We start from the raw sequence: 22,873 nt of genomic DNA, 5'->3' as shown, positions 1-22,873 counted from the left end.
TGAGAGACAGAATCTAAAACAAAAATCCAGAAAATCACATTGTATGATTTTTAAGTAATTAATTTGCATATTATTGCATGACATAAGTATTTGATACATCAGAAAAGCAGAGCTTAATATTTGGTACAGAAACCTTTGTTTGCAATTACAGAGATCTTACGTTTCCTGTAGTTCTTGACCAGGTTTGCACACACTGCAGCAGGGATTTTGGCCCACTCCTCCATACAGACCTTCTCCAGATCCTTCAGGTTTCGTGGCTGTCGCTGGGCAATACGGACTTTTAGCTCCCTCCAAAGATTTTCTATTGGGTTCAGGTCTGGAGACTGGCTAGGCCACTCCAGGACCTTGAGATGCTTCTTACGGAGCCACTCCTTAGTTGCCCTGGCTGTGTGTTTTGGGTCGTTGTCATGCTGGAAGACCCAGCCACAACCCATCTTCAATGCTCTTACTGAGGGAAGGAGGTTGTTGGCCAAGATCTCGCGATACATGGCCCCATCCATCCTCCCCTCAATACGGTGCAGTCGTCCTGTCCCCTTTGCAGAAAAGCATCCCCAAAGAATGATGTTTCCGCCTCCATGCTTCACGGTTGGGATGGTGTTCTTGGTGTTGTACTCATCCTTCTTCTTCCTCCAAACACTGCGAGTGGAGTTTTGACCAAAAAGCTCTATTTTTGTCTCATCAGACCACATGACCTTCTCCCATTCCTCCTCTGGATCATCCAGATGGTCATTGGCTAACTTCAGACGGGCCTGGACATGCGCTGGCTTGAGCAGGGGGACCTTGCGTGCGCTGCAGTATTTTAATCCATGACGGCGTAGTGTGTTACAAATGGTTTTCTTTGAGACTGTGGTCCCATCTCTCTTCAGGTTATTGACCAGGTCCTGCCGTGTAGTTCTGGGCTGATCCCTCTCCTTCCTCATGATCATTGATGCCCCACGAGGTGAGATCTTGCATGGAGCCCCAGACCGAGGGTGATTGACCGTCATCTTGAACTTCTTCCATTTTCTAATAATTGCGCCAACAGTTGTTGCCTTCTCACCAAGCAGCTTGCCTATTGTCTTGTAGCCCATCCCAGCCTTGTGCAGGTCTACAATTTTATCCCTGATGTCCTTACACAGCTCTCTGGTCTTGGCCATTGTGGAGAGGTTGGAGTCTGTTTGATAGAGTGTGTGGACAGGTGTCTTTTATACAGGTAACGAGTTCAAACAGGTGCAGTTAATACAGATAATGAGTGGAGAACAGGAGGGCTTCTTTTTTTTTTTTTTTTTTTTTTTTTTTTAAATTTTATCCCCTTTTCTCCCCAATTTTCGTGGTATCCAATCGCTAGTAATTACTATCTTGTCTCATCGCTACAACTCCCGTACGGGCTCGGGAGAGACGAAGGTCGAAAGTCATGCGTCCTCCGAAGCACAACCCAACCAAGCCGCACTGCTTCTTAACACAGCGCGCCTCCAACCCGGAAGCCAGCCGCACCAATGTGTCGGAGGAAACACCGTGCACCCGCCCCCCTCAGTTAGCGCGCACTGCGCCCGGCCCGCCACAGGAGTCGCTGGAGCGCGATGAGACAAGGATATCCCTACCGGCCAAACCCTCCCTAACCCGGACGACGCTAAGCCAATTGTGCGTCGCCCCACGGACCTCCCGGTCGCGGCCGGCTGCGACAGAGCCTGGGCGCGAACCCAGACTCTGGTGGCGCAGCATAGCACTGCGATGCAGTGCTCTAGACCACTGCGCCACCCGGGAGGCCCTCAGGAGGGCTTCTTAAAGAAAAACTAACAGGTCTGTGAGAGCCGGAATTCTTACTGGTTGGTAGGTGATCAAATACTTATGTCATGCAATAAAATGCAAATTAATTACTTAAAAATCATACAATATGTTTTTCTGGATTTTTGTTTTAGATTCCGTCTCTCACAGTTGAAGTGTAACTATGATAAAAATGACAGACCTCTACATGCTTTGTAAGTAGGAAAACCTGCAAAATCGGCAGTGTATCAAATACTTGTTCTCCCCACTGTATATTTTCAGTTGTTTATGTGAATATGATTTTCGCCTTCTCTAATCTTTGACAAGCAGCATTTTCTAAGGATCACTTAGTGACCAGTTTGTTTTAGATAACTACACAACTAGGACTGGTACATAATTACCTTGATTTTAGGTGATGACGATGGTGATGATGGTGTCTAGTATGTACCACGTTTCCCAAGGTTCACGCTTGTACCATGAAGAGCGTGGTTTGTTTTGTGGCTCCTATCTGCTGGATTATTGGAAGTGTGGCAATACAGGACTACCGAGAGTAGCCAATCTGGCTACTTTTCTGCATTGTGCTCTGGGTTATTGGTGTCCGAAAAGGACTCTAGTTGCTGTTTTTTTTCAATTATCTTGATTGGATGAAATAAATACAATGAAATTAATGCTGCACACCGTGCACATCTCTCCTCAGTAGAATCAAAACAGACCGATGGATAATTCAACGGATACAAATATTTCATTGACATAGTACCATTACTCAAAAAGTAATAATAGTCTTACAATATGTAGAAAAGTAAAATAGTTCAGATAAAAGCTCTGCATTCTATACTATAAACAGTGACAAACTAGAAATATGTAATTGCAGTAGACATAACAATTCAACTGTAGACCAACATACCAAGACTGGATGACATGAATGCAATGAAATCAATGGTGAGTTTCCCAATGCTGCAAACAGTACACACCTAACGTATGGAAAAGCAAAGTTAGTGAGTGCCTGCACAAGGGAAGCTACAAACATGTAATGTGGCATGTACTGTAGCTAGCTAGCTTAACATTACACCACTGGGCAGAACTCTTTCAACATAAAAATATTTCATCACCAAAAGGTTCGCTAGCAACACAACGTTGGAATGCATTCTATCAAATGTACATGAAGTTTGGACTTGTATATCATATTTACATTTGCGTACATGTGAACGACACTTCTCATCAGTAGAATCAAAACAAACTGAGGAGGCGAAACTCACGCTGCTGACTTGACGGTACGGCAGGCCAGAGTAGTACATCACAGTTGGGTGTCCCTAGCATTGCCAAAAGACAAACATCTGTGAATGTCTTCCCTATTAAAATAAAGGTTAAAACAATTTAATGGCTCAGTGGTTCACCAATCAGGGCCTTGATGGGCTTGGCAACAGTTACAAGGGGTGATGTGTAATGAAATTAGTTGGGGGACGGGTATGTTTCTTGGTGACCATAAGGTGACGTCCCGAGGACAACTTGGGAACTAGACAAAAACCTCCAGGGGAACCATGACACAATGTCCTAAAAACGTCCCCGGGACAGACCGGGAACTAGACAAATCCTGACCACTTTACACGACCATTTAGTGATGTTCCAGGGACGTCCTAACGACCTAAGGTAGGTACCTTACCAAAAAGTTGGAATTTGTGTCATTTAACTGATGGAAAACACAGCTTGAACACTTCTGACCTAAAGCTTTCCTACCCTAAACCACCCAAAATGCCTTGTCTTTGACTCAGGATATTCCCTGCTGTACCACATTCCAGTGTTGTTCCGTTATTCTGGCCGGCGTTCCCAGCTCTTCCTGCCAAAACGCTCCAATAAACACACGTCCATGCCTGAAGTCCAGGCTCTGCAGGGGGCATTCCAGAGGTGTTAACTTTCCAAAAGCACACACACGCATAAGTACACACGCACACAACACACACACAAACACACACACATACAATAATTCTCAAACAGTGTCCCTTGCCATGACATTGATACTGTGGGTTCCACTAATCTAACATTTGGAATTGTTTTAAGATGGTCAAACCATGGATCATTTAGCTATTTGATTTAGAAATGCAGGACCCCTGTAGGTATGTGTAAAAAATCTTTAAAAAATCTTTGAAAAAATATTGAATTTAGCCTTTACTATAGCCCATAGAAACACATTGAATAGGACATGCAAAAATGGCAAAAGAAACAGTCAAAAAAATTATTATAAGGAGTAAGGTTTTGATGTGTCTGTCCTATATCTAGGAGACATAAGACAGCTCAGGAAATATAAATGTTTTGTTTACACAAACTACATCCATGCTTCAATTTTTTTAAACCGGTATCAGGTGATCTTCTTTTGACATTTATGGGGGTAGGAGAGCAAAACGGAGAATAACATCTGCTAACCTTGTGTATGTGACCAAGAAAGTTTTATTTGATATACAATTTTTTTAATTAACTCACTAAATGACACATTTACATGAAAGTAATATCCTACTTCTATTCATTGTACAACTTTGGTTCATGTCAGGCCTTTAGCATGCTGTAAACCTCCCGGAGGCACACTTGCCTTGCACGCGCACATGCACGAGCACACGCTCATGCACACACTTCAAACCCTGTTGGTCAAACATGTCATAAGAGAGTGGCCTTACGTTATGATAAAGTCTAATTAACCCTTGGCCTACAATGGTCACGCTCCCGCAGAAATCTAAGTACCATAATAAACAGATCCCCATCAAAATCTGTAGGTTTAACCTACAGATATGTGTTTTTTCGCATGGGCTGAGTCTCATCCGCTGGTATGCCCGTCCGTATTTGCGGTGAAAGGTGGCCAAGTTACAAGAGGGCAATCTTTGTCAGACCATGAGACATCCCGAAATGTGGTCTTCTCACAAAAACGTCTGTAGCGTCCGAACGGTTTGGCAGACAAAGTAGTATGAACACTCTATTGAACGCTGAGACTCTCACGAACATGATGGTCTTCCACAAGCCTCACAAGACTCATCTGAAGGTCCCCGGTACCAGTTTAAACAATGAATGGAAGTATATCTATGGAGATAGTACCTAAAATAAGGGGATACATATTTTACTTATATTTCTCAGATACAGGACAGACACTTCAGAACAAACTTCCTATTGATTTGTTTTACTATCTGTTGTTCGTGCATCTGTTATTCAATGGGTTTCTGTTGGCTAATAGCAGTAATGCCCTAACAATGTTTCTTCCAATAAAACATTTTTAAATTCCAAATCAAATAGCTAAATGATCCTTCCGTATGACCATCTTTAAACAATTCCATATGTTAGCTTAGAACCCCCCAACCCCCGGCTTAGACAGGTCTTAGACTAGAGGGTCAATTGGGATATATATTATGGGATGTCAAATTTGGATTTATCTACGTTTTACAGTAAATGGGTCCCTACCTATCATTAAAATCTTTGGGAAAATTTCTTAGCTAGTAGGGATAAACCGTAGGCCGTAGTGTTACAATTATAATCTGAAGGTTTCTTTAGAGTTCTTTTACTGACCAGTTGAATAAAAAATCTCAGAGATAGTGATACTATTTTATAAAACGAAGATGTATTATTAAAGCAAAATAATACTACAGTACACATGATAAATGAATGAGTGACAGATTTTGGCAAAATGATAAGCAAATATGAATTAGTTAGCAAGGGGAAAGGAGAGAGGAAAGGAGAGGAGTGTTTCTTTTAACTCACAAGGACAGGACAAGCAATTTTTTCATTATGATTCTAAACAAGACAAAGCAGGGAATTTAAGAGAGATATCCTAAGCAGTATTTAGGTACACACAGTGTTACACACTCACACTGATAGGGATTAAAGGAGGCCGCATTGAATGAATGGGCATACATTAAATTCTGTAGCTGAATCTCGGGTCAGATTACCAAACATCCCTTGTATGCGAAAAAGGGAGAAAGTCCCTGTTCAATCAGTTCTGGGTTGGTGTCTTTTTCCTACTGAGATTGAAGCGAGAGCAGAGGATAATCATTCAAATTCCAATAATGGTGTTTGGACTCCACTCACTGAGATCAGAGGGGGATCAATAAGCAAGGGAGCTTTCCAGTTACTAACTACGCTGAAGTCAGAGCAGCAGAAGGATTTCAGTCGCGGGGCTATTATTGGTGCTAAACCTTTTTAGTCCAGTTCGAATGGACAGTGAGGACGGGGCGGTCGCTGAGGTTTCTGAAACGTTCCGTGGTCTCGCTTAGCAGGAGGTGCACCCAGCCCCAGGGGGGAGAGTCCCTTTCCTTAAGGTATTTAATATTGTTTCCATTTTTGACTGATTAATCCTTTGTATATCAGTACACTTCCTGCCTCCCTGCCTAGAACCTTATGTAATGACTTTTCACAAAAAGTAAGGTTTTTGGTGTTAACAAAAATGATTCCTGATTCCATATGAATGGTCTGGATTCTGTCCGTTTAGAGTGAGACAAAACCGTGACTCATCAGTGAAGAGCACTTTTTGCCAGTCCTTTCTGTTCCAGCGACGGTGGGTTTGTGCCCATAGACGATGTTGTTGCTGGTGATGTCTGGTGAGGACCTGCCTTACAACAGGCCTACAAGCCCTCAGTCCAGCCTCTCTCAGCCTATTGCAGACAGTCTGAGCACTGATGGAGGGATTGTGCATTCCTGGTGAACTCGAGCAGTTGTTGTTGCCATCCTGTACCTGTCCAGCAAGTGTGATGTTCGGATGTACCCGTCCTGTGCAGGTGTTGTTACACGTGGTCTGCAACTGCGACGACGATCAGGCGTCTTAGGCGTCTCACAGTACGGATATAGCAATGCCCTGGCCACATCTGCAGTCCTCATGCCTCCTTGCAGCATGCCTAAGGCACGTTCACGCAGATGAGCAGGGAACCTGGGCATCTTTCTTCTGGTGTTTTTCAGAGTTAATTTTTTATAATTTTTTTCACCTTTATTTAACCAGGTAGGCTAGTTGAGAACAAGTTCTCATTTTCAACTGCGACCTGGCCAAGATAAAGCAAAGCAGTTCGACACATACAACAACACATAGTTACACATGGAATAAACAAACACACAATCAATAATACTGTAGAAAAAGTCTGTATACAGCATGTGCAAATGAGGTAGGATAAGGGCGGTAGGGCAATAAATAGTCCATTGTGGCGAAGTAATTACAATATAGCAATTAAACACTGGAATGGTAGAATGTGCAAGTAGAGATACTGGGGTGCAAAGGAGCAAGATAAATAAATAAATAAATACAGTATAGGGATAAGGTAGTTGGATGGGCTATTTACAGACGGGCTATGTACAGGTGTAGTGATCTGTGAGCTGCTCTGACAGTTGGTGCTTAAAGCTTGTGAGGGAGACGAGAGTCTCCAGCTTTAGTGATTTTTGCAGTTTGTTCCAGCCATTGGCAGCAGAGAACTGGAAGGAGAGGTGGCCAAAGGAAGAATTGGTTTTGGGGGTGACCAGTGAGATATGCCTGCTGGGGCGCGTGCTATGGGTGGGTACTGCTATGGTGACCAGTGAGCTGAGATAAGACGGGGCTTTACCTTGCAGAGACTTGCAGATGACCTGGAGCCAGTGGGTTTGGCGACGAGTATGAAGCGAGGGCCAGCCAACGAGAGCGTACAGGTCGCAGTGGTGGGTAGTATATGGGGCACTGTGATAGACTGTATCCAATTTGTTGAGTAGAGTGTTGGAGGCTATTTTGTAGATGACATCGCCGAAGTCGAGGATTGGTAGGATGGTCAGTTTTACCTGGGTATGTTTGGCAGTATGAGTGAAGGATGCTTTCTTGCGAAATAGGAAGCTAATTCTAGATTTAATTTTGTATTGGAGATGCTTAGTGTGAGTCTGGAAGGAGAGTTTACAGTCTAACGAGACAGCTAGGTATTTGTAGTTGTCCACATATTCTAAGTTACAACCGTCCAGAGAAGTGATGCTGGATGGGCGGGCGGGTGCTGGCAGCAATCGGTTGAAGAGCATGCATTTAGTTTTACTTGCATTTAAGAGCAGTTGGAGGCCACGGAAGGAGAGTTGTATGGCATTGAAGCTCGTCTGGAGGTTAGTTAACCTCACTAGGGTATGTGGGACGGTAGCGTCCCACCTCGTCAACAGCCAGTGAAACTGCAGGGCGCCAAATTCAAAACAACTGAAATCCCATAATTAAAATTCCTCAAACATACAAGTATTTTACACCATTTTAAAGATACACTTGTTGTAAATCCAGCCACAGTGTACAATTTCAAAAAGGCTTTACGACGAAAGCACACCAAACAATTATGTTAGGTCAGAGCCAAGTCACAGAAAAACACAGCCATTTTTCCAGCCAAAGAGAGGAGTCACAAAAAGCAGAAATAGAGATAAAATGAATCACTAACCTTTGATGATCTTCATCAGATGACACTCATAGGACTTCATGTTACACAATACATGTATGTTTTGTTCGGTAAACTTCATATTTATATCCAAAAATCTGAGTTAACATTGGCGCGTTATGTTCAGTAGTTCCAAAACATCCAGTGATTTTGCAGAGAGCCACATCAATTTACAGAAATACTCATAATAAACAATGCTAAAAGATACAACTGTAATTTATGGTATTTTAGATCCACTTCTCCTTAATGCAACCGCTGTGTCAGATTTTGTTTTTAAATTACGGAAAAAGCACACCATGCAATAATCTGAGTACAGCGCTCAGAGACCAAAACAACCCAAACAGATATCCGCCATGTTGTGTAGACAACCAAAGTCAGAAATAGCATTATAAATATTCACTTACCTTTGATGATCTTCATCAGAATGCACTCCCAGGAATCCAAGTTCCACAATAACTGTATGTTTTGTTCGATAATATCCATCATTTATGTCCAAATACCTCCTTTTTGTTCGCGCGTTTAGACCAGTAATCCAAATTTATGACGCACGATCACTAGGTGCAGACAAAGTCAAAAAGTTCCGTTAAATTCCATAGAAACATGTCAAATGATGTATAGAATCAATCTTTAGGATGTTTTTAACATAAATCTTCAATAATATTCCAACTGGAGAATTCCTTTGTCTTCAGAAACGCAATGGAACGCTAGCTAACTATCACGTGAACACGCATGACCAGCTTGTGGCTCTCTGGCAGACCTCTGACTCATTCCCCTCTCATTCGCCCCCACCTCACAGTAGAAGCATCAAACAAGGTTCTAAAGACTGTTGACATCTAGTGGAAGCCTTAGGAAGTGCAATATGACCCTATAGACACTGTGCATTCGATAGACAAAGAGTTGAAAAACTACAAACCTCAGATTTCCCACGTCCTGGTTGGAATTTTTCTCCGGTTTTTGCCTGCTATATGAGTTATGTTATACTCACAGACATCATTCAAACAGTTTTAGAAACTTCAGAGTGTTTTCTATCCAAATATATTAAATATATGCATATTCTGTCTTTTATGGCTGAGTAGCAGGCAGTTTAATTTGGGCACGCTTTTCATCCAAAATTTCCAATGCTGCCCCCTACCCTAGTGAAGTTAGCACAGTGTCCAGAGAAGGTCCAGAGGTATACGGAATGGTGTGGTCTACGTAGAGGTGGATCAAAGAATCACCAGCAGCAAGAGCGACATCATTGATGTTTACAGAGAAGAGAGTCGGCCCGAGAAATTAACCCTATGGTACACCCATAGAGACTGCCAGAGGTCCGGACAACAGGCCCTCCAATTTGTCACACTGAACTCTATCAGAGAAGTAGTTGGTGAACCAGGCGAGGCAATCATTTGAGAAACCAAGGCTGTTGAGTCTGCCAATAAGAATGTTGTGATTGACAGAGTCGAAAGCCTTAGCCAGGTCAATGAATACGGCTGCACAGTAATGTATCTTATCGATGGCGGTTATATCGTTTAGGACCTTGAGCGTGGCTGAGGTGCACCCATGACCAGCTCTGAAACCAGATTGCATAGCGGAGAAGGTACCGTGGGATTCGAAATGGTCGGTAATCCGTTTGTTAACTTGGCTTTTGAAGACCTTAAAAGGCAGGGTAGGATAGATATAGGTCTGTAGCAGTTTGGGTCTAGAGTGTCTCCCTTGAAGAGGGGGATGACCGCAGCAGCTTTCCAATCTATGGGATTCTCAGACGATACGAAAGAGAGTTTAACAGGCTAGTAATGGGGTTGCAACAATTTCGGTAGATCATTTTAGAAAGAGAGGGTCCAGATTGTCTAGCCCGGCTGATTTGTAGGGGTACAGATTTTGCAGCTCTTTCAGAACATCAGCTATTTGGGTGAAGGCGAAATAGGGGAGCTTGGGCGGGTTGCAGTGGGGAGTGGAGGGCTGTTGATCGGGGTAGGGGTAGCCAGGTGGAAAGCATGACCAGCCGTAGAAAAATGCTTATTGAAATTATCAATTATAGTGGATTTATCGGTGGTGACAGTGTTTCCTAGCCTCAGTGCAGTGGGCAGCTGGTAGCAGGTGCTCTTATTCTCCGTGGACTTTATAGTGTCCCGGAACATTTTTGAGTTTGTGCTACAGGATGCAAATTTCTGCTTGAAAAGCTGGCCTTAGCTTTCCTAACTGCCTGTGTATATTTGTTCCTAACTTCCCTGAAAAGTTGCATATCACGGGGGCTATTCGATGCTAATGCAGAACACCACAGGATGTTTTTGTGCTGGTCAAGGGCAGTCAGGTCTGGAGAGAACCAAGGGCTATATCTGTTCCTGGTTCTACATTTTTTTAATGGGGCATGTTTATTTAAGATGGTGAGGAAGGCACTTTTAAAGAATAACCAGGAATCCTCTACTGACGGGATGAGGTCACTATCCTTCCAGGATACCCGGGCCAGGTTGATTAGAAAGGCCTGCTCGCTGAAGTGTTTTAGGGAGCATTTGACAGTGACGAGGGGTGTTTGTTTGACCTCAGACCCATTACAGATGCAGGCAATAAGGCAGTGATCACTGAGATCTTGGTTGAAAACAGCAGAGGTGTATTTGGAAGGCAAGTTGGTCAGGATGATATCTATGAGGGTGCCCGTGTTTACAGATTTGGGGTTGTACCTGGTGGGTTCATTGATAATTTGTGTGAGATTGAGGGCATCAAGCTTAGATTGGAGGATGGCCAGGGTGTTAAGCATGTCACGGTTTAGATTGCAACCCCGCCCCCTTCGGCAGTTCTATCTTGTCAGAAAATGTTATAGTTAGAGACGGAAATTTCAGGGTTTTTGGTGGTCTTCCTAAGTCAGAATTCAGACACGGCTAGGACATCCGGGTTGGCAGAGTGTGCTAAAGCAGTGAATAAAACAAACTTAGGGAGGAGGCTGCTAATGTTAACATGCATGAAACCAAGGCATTTACTGTTACAGAAGTCAACAAATGAGAACACCTGGGGAGTAGGAGTGGAGCTAGGCACTGCAGAGCCTGGATTGACCTCTACATCACCAGAGGAACAGAGGAGGAGTAGGATAATGGTACGGCTAAAGGCTATCAGAACTGGTTGTCTATTACGTTCAGAACAGAGAGTAAAAGGAGCAGGTTTCTGTGCGCGATAGAATAGATTCAAGGCTAAATGTACAGACAAATGTATGGTAGGATGTGAGTACATTGGAGGTAAACCCAGGCATTGAGTAATGATGAACAGGGCTCCGGGCAGCCGAGCGGAAATGGAGGAAAACTCGCCTCCCTGCGGACCTGGCATCCTTTCACTCCCTCCTCTCTACATTCTCCTCTTCTGTCTCTGCTGCTAAAGCCAATTTCTACCACTCTAAATTCCAAGCATCTGCCTCTAACCCTAGGAAGCTCTTTGCCACCTTCTCCTCCCTCCTGAATCCTCCTCCCCCTCCTCCCCCCTCCTCCCTCTCTGCTGATGACTTTGTCAACCATTTTGAAAAGAAGGTCGACGACATCCGATCCTCGTTGGCTAAGTCAAACGACACCGCTGGTTCTGCTCACACTGCCCTACCCTGTGCTTTGACCTCTTTCTCCCCTCTCTCTCCAGATGAAATCTCGCGTCTTGTGACGGCCGGCCGCCCAACAACCTGCCCGCTTGACCCTATCCCCTCCTCTCTTCTCCAGACCATTTCCGGAGACCTTCTCCCTTACCTCACCTCGCTCATCAACTCATCCTTGACCGCTGGCTACGTCCCTTCCGTCTTCAAGAGAGCGAGAGTTGCACCCCTTCTGAAAAAACCTACACTCGATCCCTCCGATGTCAACAACTACAGACCAGTATCCCTTCTTTCTTTTCTCTCCAAAACTCTTGAACGTGCCGTCCTTGGCCAGCTCTCCTGCTATCTCTCTCAGAATGACCTTCTTGATCCAAATCAGTCAGGTTTCAAGACTAGTCATTCAACTGAGACTGCTCTTCTCTGTGTCACGGAGGCGCTCCGCACTGCTAAAGCTAACTCTCTCTCCTCTGCTCTCATCCTTCTAGACCTATCGGCTGCCTTTGATACTGTGAACCATCAGATCCTCCTCTCCACCCTCTCCGAGCTGGGCATCTCCGGCGCGGCCCACGCTTGGATTGCGTCCTACCTGACAGGTCGCTCCTACCAGGTGGCGTGGCGAGAATCTGTCTCCGCACCACGTGCTCTCACCACTGGTGTCCCCCAGGGCTCTGTTCTAGGCCCTCTCCTATTCTCGCTATACACCAAGTCACTTGGCTCTGTCATATCCTCACATGGTCTCTCCTATCATTGCTATGCAGACGACACACAATTAATCTTCTCCTTTCCCCCCTCTGATAACCAGGTGGTGAATCGCATCTCTGCATGTCTGGCAGACATATCAGTGTGGATGACGGATCACCACCTCAAGCTGAACCTCGGCAAGACGGAGCTGCTCTTCCTCCCGGGGAAGGACTGCCCGTTCCATGATCTCGCCATCACGGTTGACAACTCCATTGTGTCCTCCTCCCAGAGTGCTAAGAACCTTGGCGTGATCCTGGACAACACCCTGTCGTTCTCAACTAACATCAAGGCGGTGACCCGTTCCTGTAGGTTCATGCTCTACAACATTCGCAGAGTACGACACTGCCTCACGCAGGAAGCGGCGCAGGTCCTAATCCAGGCACTTGTCATCTCCCGTCTGGATTACTGCAACTCGCTGTTGGCTGGGCTCCCTGCCTGTGCCATTAAACCCCTACAACTCATCCAGAACGCCGCAGCCCGTCTGGTGTTCAACTTTCCCAAGTTCTCTCACGTCACCCCGCTCCTCCGCTCTCTCCACTGGCTTCCAGTTGAAGCTCGCATCCGCTACAAGACCATGGTGCTTGCCTACGGAGCTGTGAGGGGAACGGCACCCCCGTACCTTCAGGCTCTGATCAGGCCCTACACCCAAACAAGGGCACTGCGTTCATCCACCTCTGGCCTGCTCGCCTCCCTACCTCTGAGGAAGTACAGTTCCCGCTCAGCCCAGTCAAAACTGTTCGCTGCTCTGGCACCCCAATGGTGGAACAAACTCCCTCACGACGCCAGGTCAGCGGAGTCAATCACCACCTTCCGGAGACACCTGAAACCCCACCTCTTTAAGGAATACCTAGGATAGGATAAAGTAATCCTTCTAACCCCCCCCCCCCTTAAAAGAGTTAGATGCACTATTGTAAAGTGGTTGTTCCACTGGATATCATAAGGTGAATGCACCAATTTGTAAGTCGCTCTGGATAAGAGCGTCTGCTAAATGACTTAAATGTAAATGTAAATGTAAATGATAAGAGATAATTGTCTCTAGAGACGTTTAAACCAGGTGATGTCACTGCATATGTGGGAGGTGGAACTAAATGGTGGGTTAAGGCATATTGAGCAGGGCTAGAGGCTCTACAGTGAAATAAGACAGTAATGACTAACCAGGACAGTAATGGACAAGGCATATTGATATTAGGGAGATGCATGCGTAGCCGGGTGACCAATAGGGGTCCTGGCTGGAGACACGGCGATTCAGACAGCTAGCAGGCCGGGGCTAGCAGAGGGCCTTAGAGAGACGTCTCGATGGAGGAAAGTCTGTTTTAGCCTCCGCGTGCGGAGACGTCAATAGACCAGTTGCGATGGATTAGTAGGGTTCCGAGTAGCAGAGGGGTCCACGTCCAATTGGCAAAATAGGTATAGTGGCCCAAGAAATTGGCCGATGGATCTATACAGCTAACAGTCCAATATGCTCTAGACAGCTAGCGGGCCACGGCAAGCAGTTAGTGGGCCGCGGCAAGCAGATGGGCATTCGGGGGACATCGCGATGTAGAGGCCAGTTGAGTACCCTCTCGAGCAGATTACGTCGTAGTCCAGTCGTGAAAGATCGGCGGGGTTCCGTGCCCCATACCGGCAGTAGAAGGGGTCTAGGTATTATAGCCCAGGAGTGGCTGATGGGCTTCTTTAGCTAGCCGGGAGAAAGGGCCTAGCCTGGGCTAGCTCCAGGCTAATTTGTGCTTACTTCGGTACCGACATTAACCGGAGTAGTCACTCGGATAGCAGCTAGCTAGCTGCGATGATCCAGGTGAAAATGTCAAGAGCTTGCAGTAGTAATCCGGGGATATGGAGAGTCAGTAGAAAGGCCTCTTTAGTGTCCTAAGTTTTCATAACTGTGACCTTAAAACCTGTCTAGGACAGGGGTTCCGCTAGCGGAACTCCGCCCACATTCCACTGAAAAGTTAGCGCGAAATTCAAAAAATATTTTGTAGAAATATTTAACTTTCACACATTAAGAAGTCCAATACAGCAAATGAAATCATGTGAATCCAGCCAACATGTCCGATTTTTTAAATGTTTTACAGCGAAAACACCACGTATATTTCTGTTAGCTCACCACCAAATACAAAAAAGCACAGACATTTCTTTCACAGCACAGGTAGCTTGCACAAAACCAACCAAACTAACCAAGAACCAACCAAACTAACCAAGAAACAACTTCATCAGATGACAGTCTTATAACATGTTATACAATAAATCTATGTTTTGTTCGAAAAATGTGCATATTTGAGGTATAAATCATAGTTTTACATTGCAGCTACCATCACAAATAGCACCGAAGCAGCCAGAGTAATTACAGAGACCAACGTGAAATAAATAAATAGTCATCATAAAACATTTATGAGAAATACATGGTGTACAGCAAATGAAAGACAAACATCTTGTGAATCCAGCCAATATTTCAGATTTTTTAAGTGTTTTACAGCGAAAACACAAAATAGCAATATATTAGCTTACCACAATAGCCAAAAACACAAGCCATTTATCAGCAGCAAAAGTTAGCGATCGCAAAAAAACAGCAAAAGATATATAATTTTTCACTAACCTTGACAAGTTTCATCAGATGACAGTCCTATAACATCAGGTTATACAATACACTTATGTTTTGTTCGAAAATGTGCATATTTAGAGCTGAAATCCGTGGTTATACATTGTGAAAACGTAGCAACCTTTTTCCAGAATCTTCGGATATATTTCTGACACTCACCTATTCTGACCAAATAACTCATCATAAACTTTACTAAAAAATACATGTTGTACAGCAAATGATAGATACACTAGTTCTTAATGCAATCGCCGTGTTAGAATTCTAAAAATAACTTTAGTACGACATACAGCTTACGTTATAGCGAGACAGCGCCCAAAATCTGGTCGGAAAATAATAAACATTTTCGACAGAAATACGAAATTACATCATAAATGGGTCCTACTTTTGCTGAGCTTCCATCAGAATCTTGTACAAGGGGTCCTTTGTCCAGAATAATCGTTGTTTGGATTTAGAATGTCCTCTTCGTCTGTCGAATTAGCAACCAAAGCTAGCCAAGTGGCGCGAAGCTGTCCATCGTCACCAAACGCAGAGAACGGAACACGCCAAAACTCCCGATAAACTTTCAATAATCTGATAAAACTATATTGAAAAAACATACTTTACGATATTATTATCACATTTATCAAATAAAATCAAAGCCGGAGATATTAGCCGTCTATAACGAAAGCTTTTCAGAAGGCAATCCAGAGTTCCTTCCCGCGCCTTCCTGAACAAAGGAAATTGGGGTCATGTCATTCCAAGAGCTCTCTTTTGACCTCAGATAAAGCTAGACACCCCATTCCACCTCTCACTGCCTATTGACATCTATTGGAAGGCATATGAAGTGCATTTATAGTCATAGATTTCAAGCAAATGAATAGGGAGGCCCTGGAACAGAGCCTCGATTTCAGATTTTTCACTTTCTGACAGGAAGTTTGCTGCAAAATGAGTTCTGTTTTACTCACAGATATAATTCAAACAGTTTTAGAAACTTGAGAGTGTTTTCTATCCAATAGTAATAATAATATGCATATTGTACGAGCAAGAATTGAGTACGAGGCAGTTTAATTTGGGAACGATTTTTTACAAAGTGAAAACAGCGCGCCCATATCCCAAAGAGGTTAATTGTCTCCCGTCTGTGAGCTGTTGTTGTCTTAACGACCGTTCCACAGGTGCATGTTCATTAATTGTTTATGGCTCATTGAAGAAGCATGGGAAACAGTGTTTAAACGCTTTACAATGAAGATCTGTGAAGTTATTTGGATTTTTACGAATTATCTTTGAAAGACAGGTTCCTGAAAAAGGGCCATTTCTTTTTTGCTGAGTTTAGTTAGCTAACTATATACATCTGAACACTGAAAAATGTTCCATGAGTCAATGAGCAATTCAAGTCAGAACCTCAGGAGTAAATGTCAGTTGGCTTTTCATAGCCGATCATTGAGAGTATCTCTACCGCTCCTGCTGTCTCTAGAGAGTTGAAAACAGCAGGTCTGGGACAGGTAGCACGTCCGGTGAACAGGTCAGGGTTCCATAGCCACAGACAGTACAGTTGAAACTGGAGCATCAGCACGGCCAGGTGGACTGGGGACAGCAAGGAGTCATCATGCCAGGTAGTCCTGAGGCATGGTCCTAGGAAGAGAGAATTAGAGAGAGCATACTTAAATTCACACAGGACACCGGATAAGACAGGAGAACTACTCCAGATATAACAGACTGACCCTAGCCCCCGACACATAAACTACTGCAGCATAAATACTGGAGGCTGAGACAGGAGGGGTCAGGAGACACTGTGGCCCCATCCGATGATACCCCCGGAAAGGGCCAAACAAGCAGGATATAACCCCACCCACTTTGCCAAAGCACAGCCCCCACACCACTAGAGGGAAAGCTTCAACCACCAACTTACCATCCTGAGACAAGGCCGAGTATAGCCCACAAAGATCTCCGCAACGGCGCAAAACAAGGTTGGGGTGCCAACCCAAACAGGAAGATCACGTCAGCGACTCAACCCACTCAAGTGACACACCCCTCCTAGGGACGGCATGGAAGAGCACCAGTAAGCCAGTGACTCAGCCCCTGTAATAGGGTTAGAGGCAGAGAATCCCAGTGGAGAGAGGGGAACAGGCCAGGCAGAGACAGCAAGGGCGGTTCGTTGCTCCAGAGCCTTTCCGTTCACCTTCACACTCCTGGGCCAGACTACACTCAATCATATGACCTACTGAAGAGATGAGTCTTCAGTAAAGACTTAAAGGTTGAGACCGAGTCTGCGTCTCTCACATGGGTAGGCAGACCATTCAATAAAAATGGAGATTGACAGGAGAAAGCCCTGCCTCCAGCTGTTTGCTTAGATATTTTAGGGAAAATTAGGAGGCCTGCGTCTTGTGACCGTAGCGTACCTGTAAGTACTGTATGTACGGCAGGACCAAATCGGAAAGATACTGGTTAAAGCCAGTTTGTGCTGTTCTGTGAAATGAGTAGTACACAGCGTTGTACAAGATCTTCAGTTTCTTGGCAATTTCTCACATGGAATAGCCTTCATTTCTCCGAGCAAGAATAGACTGACGAGTTTCAGAATACAGTTCTTTGTTTGTGGCCATTTTGAGCCTGTAATCGAACTCACAAATGCTGATGCTCCAGATACTCAACTAGTCTAAAGAAGGACAGTTTAGTTTTTTCTTTAATCAGAACAACAGTTTTCAGCTGTGCTAACATAATTGCAAAAGGATTTTCTAATGATCAATTTGCCTTTTAAAATGATAAACTTGGATTAGCTAACACAGCGTGCCATTGGAACACAGGAGTGATGTTTGCTGATAATGGGCCTCTGTATGCCTATGTAACGGTTTTCCTCCTCCTCTTCATCCGAAGAGGAGGAGCAGGGATTGAACCAAGGCGCAGCGTTTTGAAATGACATGATATTTTATTAAACAAAAACAGACGAAGACGAAAACGAACTATACTTGATAACTAACAAAACAACAAACGATGTAGACAGACCTGAACGACGAACTTACATATAACACGAAGAACTCACGAACAGGAACAGACTACAAAAACCGAGACAGTCCCGTATGGTGCGACAAACACTGACACAGGAGACAACCACCCACAACGAACACAGTGAAACAACCTACCTAAATATGACTCTTAATTAGAGGAACGCAAAACACCTGCCTCTAATTAAGAGCCATACCAGGCAACCCTAAACCAACATAGAAACACACAACATAGAATGCCCACCCTAACTCACGTCCTGACCAACTAACACATACAACAAACTAACAGAAATAGGTCAGGAACGTGACATAACCCCCCCCCATAAGGTGCGAACTCCGGGCGCACCAGCACAAAGCCTAGGGGAGGGTCTGGGTGGGCATCTGACCACGGTGGTGGCTCAGGATCAGGGCGAGGTCCCCACCCCACCATAGTCAATCCCAGCTTCCCTCTCCCCCTACAAATGACCACCCTCATACTACACCCACTTAATCCTTTGGGTAACATCAATACAAGGGGCAGCCCCGGGATAGAGGGATAGCTCAGGACAGAGGGATAGCTCAGGACAGAGGGATAGCTCAGGACAGAGGGATAGCTCAGGATAGAGAGGTAGCTCAGGATAGAGAGACAGCTCTGGACTGAGGGGCAGTTCTGGGTAAATAGCCGCTCTGGGCTAAGGGACAGCTCATGACTGGCTGACGACTCTGGACGCTCATGGCTGGCTGACGGCTCTGGACGCTCATGGCTGGCTGACGGCTCTGGACGCTCATGGCTGGCTGACGGCTCTGGACGCTCATGGCTCACTGACGGCTCTGGACGCTCATGGCTGGCTGACGGCTCTGGACGCTCATGGCTGGCTGACGGCTCTGGACGCTCATGGCTGGCTGACGGCTCTGGCAGATCCTGTCTGGTTGGCGGCTCTGGCAGATCCTGTCTGGTTGGCGGCTCTGGCAGATCCTGTCTGGTTGGCGGCTCTGGCAGATCCTGTCTGGTTGGCGGCTCTGGCAGATCCTGACTGACGACTGGCTCTAGCGGCTCCTGACTGACTATCGGCTCTGACGGCTTGGGACAGACGGGCGGCTCTAATGGCTCGGGACAGACGGATGGCTCAGACGGCGCTGGGGAGACGGATGGCTCAGACGGCGCTGGGGAGACGGATGGCTCAGACGGCGCTGGGGAGACGGATGGCTCAGATGGCGCTGCGGAGACGGATGGCTCAGACTGATCCTGTCTAGCGGAAGGCTTTGGCTGCTCCTGTCTGGCGGAAGGCTCTAGCGGCTCCAGTCTGGCGGAAGGCTCTGTAGGCTCATGGCAGACGGGCGGCTTTGCAGGCTCATGGCAGACGGGCAGTTCATGCGGCGCTTGGCAGACGGACAGTTCAGGCGCCGTTGGGCAGACGGCAGACTCTGGCCGGCTGAGACGCACTGTAGGCCTGGTACGTGGTGCCGGAACTGGAGGCACAGGACTGGAGACACGCACTTCAAGCCTAGTGCGGGGAGCAGGGACAGGGCACACTGACCTCTCAAAGCGCACTATAGGCCTGGTGCGTGGTACCGGCACTGGTGGCACCGGGCTGAGTGCACGCACATCAGGACTAGTACGGGGAGAAGTAACAGTGTGTACAGGACTCAGGAGACGCACAGGAGGCTTAGTGCGTGTTGTCGGAACTGGAGGCACCGAACTGGATACACGCACTACATGGAGAGTGCGTGGAGGAGGAACAGGTGGTACTGGGCTGGGGCGGGGAGGTAGCGCCGGAAATACCGGACCGTGCAAGCGTACTGGCTCTCTTGAGCATTGAGCCTGCCCAACCTTACCTGGTTGAATGCTCCCGGTCGCCCGACCAGTGCGGGGAGGTGGAATAACCCGCACCGGGCTATGTAGGCGAACCGGGGAAACCATGCGTAAGGCAGGTGCCATGTATGCCGGCCCGAGGAGACGCACTGGAGACCAGACGCGTTGAGCCGGCCTCATGACACCTGGCTCAATGCCCAATCTAGCCCTACCAGTGCGGGGAGGTGGAATTACCCGCACCGGGCTATGCTCACGTACAGGAGACACCGTGCGCTCTACTGCGTAACACGGCGTCTGCCCGTACTCCCGCTCTCCACGGTAAGCCTGGGAAGTGGGCGCAGGTCTCCTACCTGCCCTAGGCCCACTACCTCTTATCCCCCCCCAAGAAATTTTTGGGTGTTACTCACGGGCTTTTCGGGCTTCCGTGCAAGACGCGTCCCCTCATAACGCCGGTTCCTCTCTCTCTTTTCCTCCGCTCTCCGAACTGCCTCCAGCTGTTCCCATGGACGGTGATTCACTTTAGCCCATGGTCCTTCTCCGTTAAATACTTGCTCCCAACTCCACAAGTCCTGTATACTCTCCCGTTGCTCGAAATTACGCTGCTTGGTTCTGGATTGGTGGGTGGTTCTGTAACGGTTTTCCTCCTCCTCTTCATCCGAAGAGGAGGAGCAGGGATTGAACCAAGGCGCAGCGTTTTGAAATGACATGATATTTTATTAAATAAAAACAGACGAAGACGAAAACGAACTATACTTGATAACTAACAAAACAACAAACGATGTAGACAGACCTGAACGACGAACTTACATATAACACGAAGAACTCACGAACAGGAACAGACTACAAAAACCGAGACAGTCCCGTATGGTGCGACAAACACTGACACAGGAGACAACCACCCACAACGAACACAGTGAAACAACCTACCTAAATATGACTCTTAATTAGAGGAACGTAAAACACCTGCCTCTAATTAAGAGCCATACCAGGCAACCCTAAACCAACATAGAAACACACAACATAGAATGCCCACCCTAACTCACGTCCTGACCAACTAACACATACAACAAACTAACAGAAATAGGTCAGGAACGTGACAGCCTAGGTAGATATTCCATAAATAATCTGCCATTTCCAGCTACAATAGTCATTTACATTAACAATGTCTACACTGTATTTCTGATCAATTTGATGTTATTTTAATGGACAAAAAAATTGCTTTTCTTTCAAAACAAGTACATACATGAAGGGAACATTTTGACATTTGCCGTATGGTTGATGAGAAACTCCATATTGCAAATGTACGGCCCCTTACTAGACGTCCGCGAACAATTGTAAAATCCGTGGACGGCGGCGGGCCGTGCACGGGGGCCAGATCTTCCGGGAAGTCATCGAACGAAGTCTCTCGGACATTGGGTTTCCGTTTTATAAAATTTTCAAATTTTGGTCCTTTTTCCGCTGTCCCGGTAAATACCACCAGAGGGCGAATGGAATCATATTGCAAATGTACAAAACATCACCAATCACGACATGGCCTTTTCTCCTAAACGGAAAAGACTTCGAAGGCGAAACTTGGTGTGATTAGGCAACCCTCATGAACTGTAAATCAGTCATTTCTCCCAAGAGATGTCAAAGAAAAAATCTCTCACACACACACACGCACACACACACACACACACAGCAAGGATGGAGTGACAAAGTGCGGTGCTTAAAGACACTCAGAGCCTGCAATGGCATTACCATAATCTCTAGGCTGTGCCGAGTTCAACGAGATGCCCCGCTTGACCGTAGCTCGCTCGGTCTGAGCGCAGCGACAGTGAAAAGAAGAAGGCCCAAAATGAAGCCTGGCCCTAAATTTCAGGTGCTTTTGAGTGACAGTGGGAGAACCGTTAGGGTGAGAAGCACAATTTGACCTCAGGAACGTTCCTGAGGTCCTCCCGATCTGTGCAAGCCTAACCTTGACCGTGTGGCATTAACCCTTAACAGTTAAAAGAAGGTGTTTACATCAAACAGTTTGCATTGACTTCTCTCCCCATGTGAATACATTGCCTGCAGCCCTAAATTCACCCTGAAGCCTATGTAGGTTATTAATGCCTTATGAACCTGTCTTCGATAACAACTCATCAGGCCACTATGAGGTCTACCTGTGTTGATTCTAAGCTTCCTGGAGCAACCGGAAGTGGTTAACTTCTTATGGCTGCATTCCCGTTAACGGGACCGATATGACAACAGCCAGTCGAAGTGCAGGGCACCAAATTCAAAAAACAGAAATCTCATAATTAAAATTCTTCAAACATACATGTGTCTTATATCATTTTAAAGGTAATCTTGTTGTTAATCCCACCAAAGTGTCCGATTTCAAATAGGCTTTTCAGCGAAAGCACTACAAACGATTATGTTAGGTCACCACAAAACCACAATAATCACAGCCATTTTTTCTAGCTAAAGATAGCTTCACAAAAACCAGAATAGAGATAAAATGAATCACTAACCTTCGATTATTCTCATCAGATGACACTCATAGGACTTCATGTTACACAATACATGCATGTTTTGTTTGATTAAATTCATATTTATATCAAAAAATCTGAGTTTACATTGAGGCGACTAGATTCACTAATTGCAAAAACATCAAGACTTTGCATAGCCACATCGTTTCAACAGAAATACTCATCATAAATATAGATGATAATACAAGTTATACACATGGAATTATAGATATACCTCTCCTTAACTTCTTTGGGCTGCAAGCCCGACGTCGGTACACTTATGACAACAGCCAGGCCAAGTGCAGGGCGCGAAATTCAAAATATATTTTTTTGAAATATTTAACTTTCACACATTAACAAGTCCAATACAGCAAATGAAAGATAAACATCTTGTGAATCCAGCCAACATGTCCGATTTTTAAAATGTTTTACAGCGAAAACACCACGTATATTTATGTTAGCTCACCACCAAATACAAAAAAGGACAGACATTTTTCACAGCACAGGTAGCAGGCACAAAACCAACCTAACTAACCAAGAACCAACCAAACTAACCAAGAAACAACTTCATCAGATGACAGTCTTATAACATGTTATTCAATAAATC

Source organism: Salvelinus alpinus, chromosome 20, assembly GCF_045679555.1.
Source record: "Salvelinus alpinus chromosome 20, SLU_Salpinus.1, whole genome shotgun sequence".
NCBI classification, from domain to species: domain Eukaryota; kingdom Metazoa; phylum Chordata; class Actinopteri; order Salmoniformes; family Salmonidae; genus Salvelinus; species Salvelinus alpinus.
This window is presented reverse-complemented; position numbering follows the sequence as displayed.